Source organism: Salmo salar, chromosome ssa16 (assembly GCF_905237065.1).
Source record: "Salmo salar chromosome ssa16, Ssal_v3.1, whole genome shotgun sequence".
Classification (NCBI taxonomy): domain Eukaryota; kingdom Metazoa; phylum Chordata; class Actinopteri; order Salmoniformes; family Salmonidae; genus Salmo; species Salmo salar.
In genome coordinates, this window is record NC_059457.1 from 93,398,419 (window position 1) to 93,408,075 (window position 9,657).

At 41.9% G+C, this 9,657-nt stretch overlaps 1 pseudogene across 1 annotated transcript in view; it reads right to left on the bottom strand.

Annotated features, from left to right (window-relative positions):
- Nucleotides 1–2,730: 2,730 nt before the first annotated feature.
- The window catches only part of LOC106593454 (RNA-binding protein 26-like), a 42,230-nt pseudogene continuing 35,303 nt past the window's right edge, over nt 2,731–9,657 (bottom strand). Inside the window, exons 18-21 of the transcript XR_006759612.1 lie at nt 5,287–5,489; nt 4,493–4,579; nt 4,201–4,314; nt 2,731–3,396 (exon numbers count right to left, since the gene is read on the bottom strand). The product of XR_006759612.1 is annotated as an RNA-binding protein 26-like (transcript). The remainder of the gene's footprint in view (nt 3,397–4,200; nt 4,315–4,492; nt 4,580–5,286; nt 5,490–9,657) is intronic.

The window sequence follows — 9,657 nt, forward strand, 5'->3', positions numbered from 1 at the left end:
TCTAACACAGATTCAACCACAAAGACCAGGGATGTTTTCCAATCCTCACAATGAAGGACACCTATTGGTAGATGGGTAATAATTTTTTTTTTTTTAAATGCAGACATTGAGTATCCCTTTGAGCATAGTGAAGTTATTAATTACATTTTGGATGGTGCATAAATACACCCAGTCACTACAAAGATCTTTCGGAACCCCACAGGACTGGATCTTTTAGAACCTTAACTCAGTTGCCGGAGAGGAAGGAAACAACTCAGGGATTTCACCATGATGCAAATGTTGACTTTAAAACAGTTACAGAGTTGAATGGCTGTGATTAGGGGAGAACTGAGGATGGATCAACAACATTGTAGTTACTCCACAATACTAACCTAAATGACAGAGGGAAAAGAAGGAAGTCCGTACAGAATAACAAATATTCCAAAACCTGCATCTTGTTTGCAACAAGGCACTAAAGTAATACTGCAAAAAAATGTGGCAAAGAAATTCTTTTTTTTCCCCCTGAATACAAAGTTGTACATTTGGGGTAAATCTAATACAACACATTACTGAGTACCACTCTCCATATTTTCAATCATAGTGGTGGCTGCATCATGTTATGGGTATGCTTGTAATCGTTAAGGACTGGGGAGTTTTTCAGGATAATAAATTTAAAAAAAAATAAAAAATGAGTGGAACTAAGCACAGGCAAAATCCTAGAAGGAAACCTGGTTCAGTCTGCTTTCCACCTAAACACTGGGAGAGGAGTTCACCTTTCAGCAGGACAATAAACCTAAAACACAAATCCAAATCTACACTGGAGTTACTTACCAAGAAGACAGTGAATGTTCCTGAGTGGCCGAGTTACCGTTGACCCCGAAATCTACTTCAAAATCTATGTCAAGACCTGAAAATAGTTGTCAAGCAATGATCAACAACCAATTTGACGAAGAAGTTTGAAAATAATACAATGGGCAAATGTTCCAGAAGCTCGTAGAATCTTACCCAGAAAGACTCACAGCTGGAATCAGCGCCAAAGGTGCTTCTACAAAGTATTGACTCTGGGGGGTGTGAAAACTTATGTAAATGAGATATTACTGTATTTCTGTAATACAACAAATAAAATGTCATCTAAAAACATGTTTTCACTTTGTCATTATGGGGTATTGTGTGTACAGGCAGCAGGACAGGCAGGTGTACAGACAGCACGTCAGGCAGGTGTACAGGCAGCAGGACAGGCAGGTGTACAGGTGCCAGGACAGGCAGGTGTGCAGGCGCCAGGACAGGCAGGTGTGCAGGCAGGTGTACAGTCAGCAGGACAGGCAGGTGTACAGTAAGCAGGTCAGGCAGGTGTACAGGCAGCAGGACAGGCAGGTGTACAGACAGCAGGTCAGGCAGGTGTACAGGCAGCAGGACAGGCAGGTGTACAGGTGCCAGGACAGGCAGGTGTACAGGCAGCAGGACAGGCAGGTGTACAGCCTCAACAACCTGTTATATAGACACATCATAAGAGCTACAGGACCTCCATTAAAATGGTCTTATTACTCAGAGAAGTGACCAAGACATTCAAAAGTAAACATGTATTTATGTTTTCATACACACACACACACACACACACACACACACACACACACACACACACACACACACACACACACACACACACACACACACACACACACACACACACACACACACACACACACATACATACATACATACATACGACTACAAATGACCACAAATTTATTACAAATCACGTCATTAACATTTCAAAAGGTAAATCCTAAATGTATTGTTAATCAGGAGAGGAAGTGTGCTGCCTGCTGATCAGGTCCCGTTGTCCTCTGGTCCCAGATCTAAAGAGACGTCCCCGTTGTCCTCTGGTCCCAGATCTAAAGAGACGTCCCGTTGTCCTCTGGTCCCAGATCTAAAGAGACGTCCCGTTGTCCTCTGGTCCCAGATCTAAAGAGACGTCCCGTTGTCCTCTGGTCCCAGATCTAAAGAGACGTCCCGTTGTCCTCTGGTCCCAGATCTAAAGAGACGTCCCCGTTGTCCTCTGGCAGATCTAAAAGACGCCTTCTCTGGTCCCAGATCTAAAGAGACGTCCTGCGGTCCTCTGGTCCCAGATCTAAAGAGACAAAATGTGAAAACACAAAAGGCGAATTACCTCCTAAAGCGAACCATGACTGTCAAAACTACTGAGCCGTATTTAACATCAGGATTGAGTAGTGTTCGACAGAGAATAGGGTACATCTCAAACGATTGAGTAGTTTCCTTGTGACACCAAGAGATAACCACACAGCTCACCATTATATGACCATACCAAGAGATAACTACACTGTCACCATTACAGAGATACCATACCAAGAGATAACCACACAGCTCACCATTACGGAGATACCATACCAAGAGATAACCACACAGCTCACCATTACATAACCATACCAAGAGATAACTACACAGCTCACAGTTATGGTATCAAGACAAACAGAACTTACCGTTACGGAGATACCATACCGTCTTTCTGACACCGAGCGTCACCAAGTGTGGACATGGAAAATAGTTCTTGCTTAACCCATTTTTTTTTTTTAATGGTAAATGGAAAACCAAATGGAAATTTGCTCTTTTTGTGAAACATTATTTTTTTTTTTAATGGTCTTTATTTTGTCAGCTCTTTTTGTGGGATGTTTTTTTTCAGCTGGTTTTGTTTCATCAATGTCATCACAGCTGCAGGGTTTTTTTCAGGACTTTTTTTGGGGGGGGGTGGGAGCTGATTTTTTATTTTTTTTTTGACCATTTGAAGTCTTTATTTTTTGTTTTGACATTTCAAAAATAAATCCAAGAAAGAATCCCGAAGCAAAGCTGTCATACAAATCATTAAAATCCAGACAGAAAATATTTACGCAAGAAGCAACCTATTATCACACAGTCAAACTCTCATTTCATTTAGTAAGTTCACCATTCTGCCGTTCTCACTGTTAAACATCGCAGTGTTCAATACAACAGCTCTTCATCGAAAATCATTTGATCTGATCAGTCAACACCAGGTTTCTTTCCCTAAAGTAATCTAGTATCATTTCATTTCAACCCAATAAGCAAAAAATAAAAACTGTACCAATCTTCATGTTAAACTACTTTTACACATAAAAAGCAGGAAGAAAAAAAACACACTATATTTACATGAAACTCCCACATGACTTTACTGTTTAGGTTCTGACCTATTGTGAAATGCGTCTAGTAGTTAAAAAAAAAAAACAGCCAATCAGAAACAGCAAAAAAAAATAAAGTCGCGTTAGCATTTCCGTCCAATCAGGGCCGTCTTCATCTGCGCCAGGGGCGGGGTTCGTTGTCGTCATCCTCCTCCTCGTCGTCGTCCTGGAGCAACACATCATCAATCAGCGACTCTTCCTGGAACTACAAAAAGGGACAAGACAGGGCGAGACAACAGTTTTATAAATAAATGGAGAAAAAAACTCCTTAATCTGGCCAAACGTTACGCCCACAGCACGTTAGTTCCTTTACATTTGGAGTCCTTTAGCAGACACTCTTATCCAGAGAGACTTACAGGAGAAATTAGGGTTAAGCGCCTTGCTCAAAAAGGCACAGAGATTTTTTTCACCTTAGTCGGGCTCTGGGATTCGAACCAGCAACCTTTCGGTTTACTGATCAAACGCTCTCAACCGTTATGCTACCTTGCTGCCCTCTTCTCCTCAATGAGACTGAAACGGAGTACCTCCCACCAGCATTCACTGGAAAGCCAAACACATTGGGGAGTGTCTGATTGGTCCAGAAACTAATGGGTTGGGCCACAGCCGGAACACCACGTTGAGTAAAGCCGTGGTTTGAAAATTCTTAATTTGGCTTTGATACTCTGATCGTTTAGAGACGATTCATATCGACTGATGACTTAAGTCCGGTACGACTTCTCCTCGTCCCTCGTCACCACAAAAGGACCTCAACGACGGCGGTCTCAGACTGAAGACCGTAGCGAAGGACAGAGCAGCGGAAGAGGCCTCAGGCTAATAAAGAGACAAAACCACCTTACATGTTTTTTTCCCCTCCCATCGTCTCATTTTCATTGGATTCATGTGGCCTTGGAGAAAGACTTGGCTGTGAAGCGTTGTGCTCACACACACACACTCATCCTGCAAATACTTTCCGAGACCATTAGCAACATTTTGTAGTCCATAACCGGCGAAACATCATTATCCCCTTCACCTCGTCATGATCTGGCTCCTGCTCATCAGGTTCCTGGGAGGTCAGGGAGACGGCAGGCTTGTGCCAGGACAGACGCAGGTCACAGCTGTTCAGACGAACACCGTGTAGCGCCGCCTACAGGACGGAGAAGGATGGAGAGAGGGAACACCGGGGAAAAGGAGGAGAGGAAGGGAAGGGAGAGAAAGAGGAATAGATATGAGAACAAGGTGGAGAATGACTGTCCAGCGTCGCAGCGCTGGGTTCAAAACGTCCAGCGTCGCAGCGCTAGGTTGAAAGGTGTTTAACCCTTTACCTGTTCAGCCTCTGGTCTACTCCTGTAAGTGATAACAGCCAGACAGGATGTCTCATCGATCTGACAGTCCTCCAACTCTCCAAATTGCTTGAGAAAGGGGGAAACAACAAGACGGAATAAGATGAAAGATGGAATAAGCTAAAAACACGCTGGTCTCTTAAGTCCCAGAGTCTGAACTCATTCATTCACCCAAGCAAACAGATATCAGAGCACTGCTGACAACCATTTTGGTTTCAACAATTCAACAGCTATTTTCCCCCCAAAACATCACATAAAGCCCCACGACAAACATTCCAAATGTAATTCATATAAACCAGGATAGGGTTCATTAAAACTAATTTAAAACCAGGATAGGGTTCATTAAAACAAGTTTAAAACCAGACGGGGTTCATTAAAACTAGTTTAAAACCAGACAGGGTTCATTAAAACAAGTTTAAAACCAGACGGGATTCATTAAAACTAGTTTAAAACCAGACAGGATTCATTAAAACTAGTTTAAAAACCAGACAGGATTCATTAAAACAAGGGATCTAAACTAGTTTAAAACCAGACAGGATTCATTAAAACTAGTTTAAAACCAGACAGGATTCATTAAAACTTTAAACCACAGGATCATAAAAGTTTAAAACCAGACAGGATTCATTAAAACTAGTTTAAAACCAGATAGGGTTCAATAAAACTAGTTTAAAACCAGACGGGGTTCAATAAAACTAGTTTAAAACCAGACGGGGTTCAATAAAACTACTTTAAACCAGACAGGGTTCAATAAAACTAGTTTAAAAAGTTCAACTTACAGCAAAGTGTGGCAGCAGATCCTGGAGGTCAGTCTCAGTAAAGCCAGAGATCTCCAGGGCTCTAGGTCTGTGATCTACTGTAGAGTGGACAGGGAGACCCCTACCCCGGCCTCCCCTACCCCTACCCCTGCTCCTCGGGTCCCCACGGCCTCTAGCGTGGGCCCCTCTGCCCGCCCTGGAGCCAGGATCCCCCTCTTAGCTGCCTGGAGAGGAAGGGGACAACGGCAGGATGATCAATGTTACCTCAACACACACAATGCAATGTAGAAGAGACCATCTATAGAAACACATCTGACAGAGTGACAGCACCCCCTGGTGGTTGAACAGAGACACAACAGACAGTATTTAAAAAAGGGACACAGAATATTAAAGTGACTGAAGGTGAATACAAGAAATCAGAAATCAATTGATCAATCAGATAGACAACTAGAGTTTGAGGTAGAACTCAGATCTGATCTCCCAGTTGAACCTCTACCTCTAACTGTAGTTGTATCTATCTGATCTCCAGTTGAACCTCTACCTCTAACTGTAGTTGTATCTATCTGATCTCCAGTTGAACCCTCTACCTCTAACTGTAGTTGTATCTATCTGATCTCCAGTTGAACCTCTACCTCTAACTGTAGTTGTATCTGATCTCCAGTTGAACCTCTACCTCTAACTGTAGTTGTATCTATCTGATCTCCAGTTGAACCCTCTACCTCTAACTGTAGTTGTATCTATCTGATCTCCAGTTGAACCTCTACCTCTAACTGTAGTTGTATCTATCTGATCTCCAGTTGAACCTCTACCTCTAACTGTAGTTGTATCTGATCTCCAGTTGAACCTCTACCTCTAACTGTAGTTGTATCTGATCTCCAGTTGAACCTCTACCTCTAACTGTAGTTGTATCTGATCTCCAGTTGAACCTCTACCTCTAACTGTAGTTGTATCTGATCTCCAGTTGAACCTCTACCTCTAACTGTAGTTGTATCTATCTGATCTCCAGTTGAACCTCTACCTCTAACTGTAGTTGTATCTGATCTCCAGTTGAACCTCTACCTCTAACTGTAGTTGTATCTATCTGATCTCCAGTTGAACCTCTACCTCTAACTGTAGTTGTATCTATCTGATCTCCAGTTGAACCTCTACCTCTAACTGTAGTTGTGTCTATCTGATCTCCAGTTGAACCTCTACCTCTAACTGTAGTTGTGTCTATCTGATCTCCAGTTGAACCCTCTACCTCTAACTGTAGTTGTATCTATCTGATCTCCAGTTGAACCTCTACCTCTAACTGTAGTTGTATCTATCTGATCTCCAGTTGAACCTCTACCTCTAACTGTAGTTGTATCTATCTGATCTCCAGTTGAACCTCTACCTCTAACTGTAGTTGTATCTATCTGATCTCCAGTTGAACCTCTACCTCTAACTGTAGTTGTATCTATCTGATCTCCAGTTGAACCTCTACCTCTAACTGTAGTTGTATCTATCTGATCTCCAGTTGAACCTCTACCTCTAACTGTAGTTGTATCTATCTGATCTCCAGTTGAACCTCTACCTCTAACTGTAGTTGTATCTATCTGATCTCCAGTTGAACCTCTACCTCTAACTGTAGTTGTATCTATCTGATCTCCAGTTGAACCTCTACCTCTAACTGTAGTTGTATCTGATCTCCAGTTGAACCTCTACCTCTAACTGTAGTTGTATCTATCTGATCTCCAGTTGAACCTCTACCTCTAACTGTAGTTGTATCTGATCTCCAGTTGAACCTCTACCTCTAACTGTAGTTGTATCTGATCTCCAGTTGAACCTCTACCTCTAACTGTAGTTGTATCTATCTGATCTCCAGTTGAACCTCTACCTCTAACTGTAGTTGTATCTATCTGATCTCCAGTTGAACCTCTACCTCTAACTGTAGTTGTATCTGATCTCCAGTTGAACCTCTACCTCTAACTGTAGTTGTATCTATCTGATCTCCAGTTGAACCTCTACCTCTAACTGTAGTTGTATCTGATCTCCAGTTGAACCTCTACCTCTAACTGTAGTTGTATCTATCTGATCTCCAGTTGAACCTCTACCTCTAACTGTAGTTGTATCTGATCTCCAGTTGAACCTCTACCTCTAACTGTAGTTGTATCTGATCTCCAGTTGAACCTCTACCTCTAACTGTAGTTGTATCTATCTGATCTCCAGTTGAACCTCTACCTCTAACTGTAGTTGTATCTATCTGATCTCCAGTTGAACCTCTACCTCTAACTGTAGTTGTATCTATCTGATCTCCAGTTGAACCTCTACCTCTAACTGTAGTTGTATCTATCTGATCTCCAGTTGAACCTCTACCTCTAACTGTAGTTGTATCTATCTGATCTCCAGTTGAACCTCTACCTCTAACTGTAGTTGTATCTATCTGATCTCCAGTTGAACCTCTACCTCTAACTGTAGTTGTATCTGATCTCCAGTTGAACCTCTACCTCTAACTGTAGTTGTATCTGATCTCCAGTTGAACCTCTACCTCTAACTGTAGTTGTATCTATCTGATCTCCAGTTGAACCTCTACCTCTAACTGTAGTTGTATCTGATCTCCAGTTGAACCTCTACCTCTAACTGTAGTTGTATCTATCTGATCTCCAGTTGAACCTCTACCTCTAACTGTAGTTGTATCTGATCTCCAGTTGAACCTCTACCTCTAACTGTAGTTGTATCTATCTGATCTCCAGTTGAACCTCTACCTCTAACTGTAGTTGTATCTGATCTCCAGTTGAACCTCTACCTCTAACTGTAGTTGTATCTGATCTCCAGTTGAACCTCTACCTCTAACTGTAGTTGTATCTATCTGATCTCCAGTTGAACCTCTACCTCTAACTGTAGTTGTATCTATCTGATCTCCAGTTGAACCTCTACCTCTAACTGTAGTTGTATCTATCTGATCTCCAGTTGAACCTCTACCTCTAACTGTAGTTGTATCTATCTGATCTCCAGTTGAACCTCTACCTCTAACTGTAGTTGTATCTATCCGATCTCCAGTTGAACCTCTACCTCTAACTGTAGTTGTATCTATCTGATCTCCAGTTGAACCTCTACCTCTAACTGTAGTTGTATCTATCTGATCTCCAGTTGAACCTCTACCTCTAACTGTAGTTGTATCTATCTGATCTCCAGTTGAACCTCTACCTCTAACTGTAGTTGTATCTGATCTCCAGTTGAACCTCTACCTCTAACTGTAGTTGTATCTATCTGATCTCCAGTTGAACCTCTACCTCTAACTGTAGTTGTATCTGATCTCCAGTTGAACCTCTACCTCTAACTGTAGTTGTATCTATCTGATCTCCAGTTGAACCTCTACCTCTAACTGTAGTTGTATCTGATCTCCAGTTGAACCTCTACCTCTAACTGTAGTTGTATCTGATCTCCAGTTGAACCTCTACCTCTAACTGTAGTTGTATCTATCTGATCTCCAGTTGAACCTCTACCTCTAACTGTAGTTGTATCTATCTGATCTCCAGTTGAACCTCTACCTCTAACTGTAGTTGTATCTATCTGATCTCCAGTTGAACCTCTACCTCTAACTGTAGTTGTATCTATCTGATCTCCAGTTGAACCTCTACCTCTAACTGTAGTTGTATCTATCTGATCTCCAGTTGAACCTCTACCTCTAACTGTAGTTGTATCTATCTGATCTCCAGTTGAACCTCTACCTCTAACTGTAGTTGTATCTATCTGATCTCCAGTTGAACCTCTACCTCTAACTGTAGTTGTATCTATCTGATCTCCAGTTGAACCTCTACCTCTAACTGTAGTTGTATCTGATCTCCAGTTGAACCTCTACCTCTAACTGTAGTTGTATCTATCTGATCTCCAGTTGAACCTCTACCTCTAACTGTAGTTGTATCTATCTGATCTCCAGTTGAACCTCTACCTCTAACTGTAGTTGTATCTATCTGATCTCCAGTTGAACCTCTACCTCTAACTGTAGTTGTATCTATCTGATCTCCAGTTGAACCTCTACCTCTAACTGTAGTTGTATCTATCTGATCTCCAGTTGAACCTCTACCTCTAACTGTAGTTGTATCTGATCTCCAGTTGAACCTCTACCTCTAACTGTAGTTGTATCTATCTGATCTCCAGTTGAACCTCTACCTCTAACTGTAGTTGTATCTATCTGATCTCCAGTTGAACCTCTACCTCTAACTGTAGTTGTATCTATCTGATCTCCAGTTGAACCTCTACCTCTAACTGTAGTTGTATCTATCTGATCTCCAGTTGAACCTCTACCTCTAACTGTAGTTGTATCTATCTGATCTCCAGTTGAACCTCTACCTCTAACTGTAGTTGTATCTATCTGATCTCCAGTTGAACCTCTACCTCTAACTGTAGTTGTATCTATCTGATCTCCAG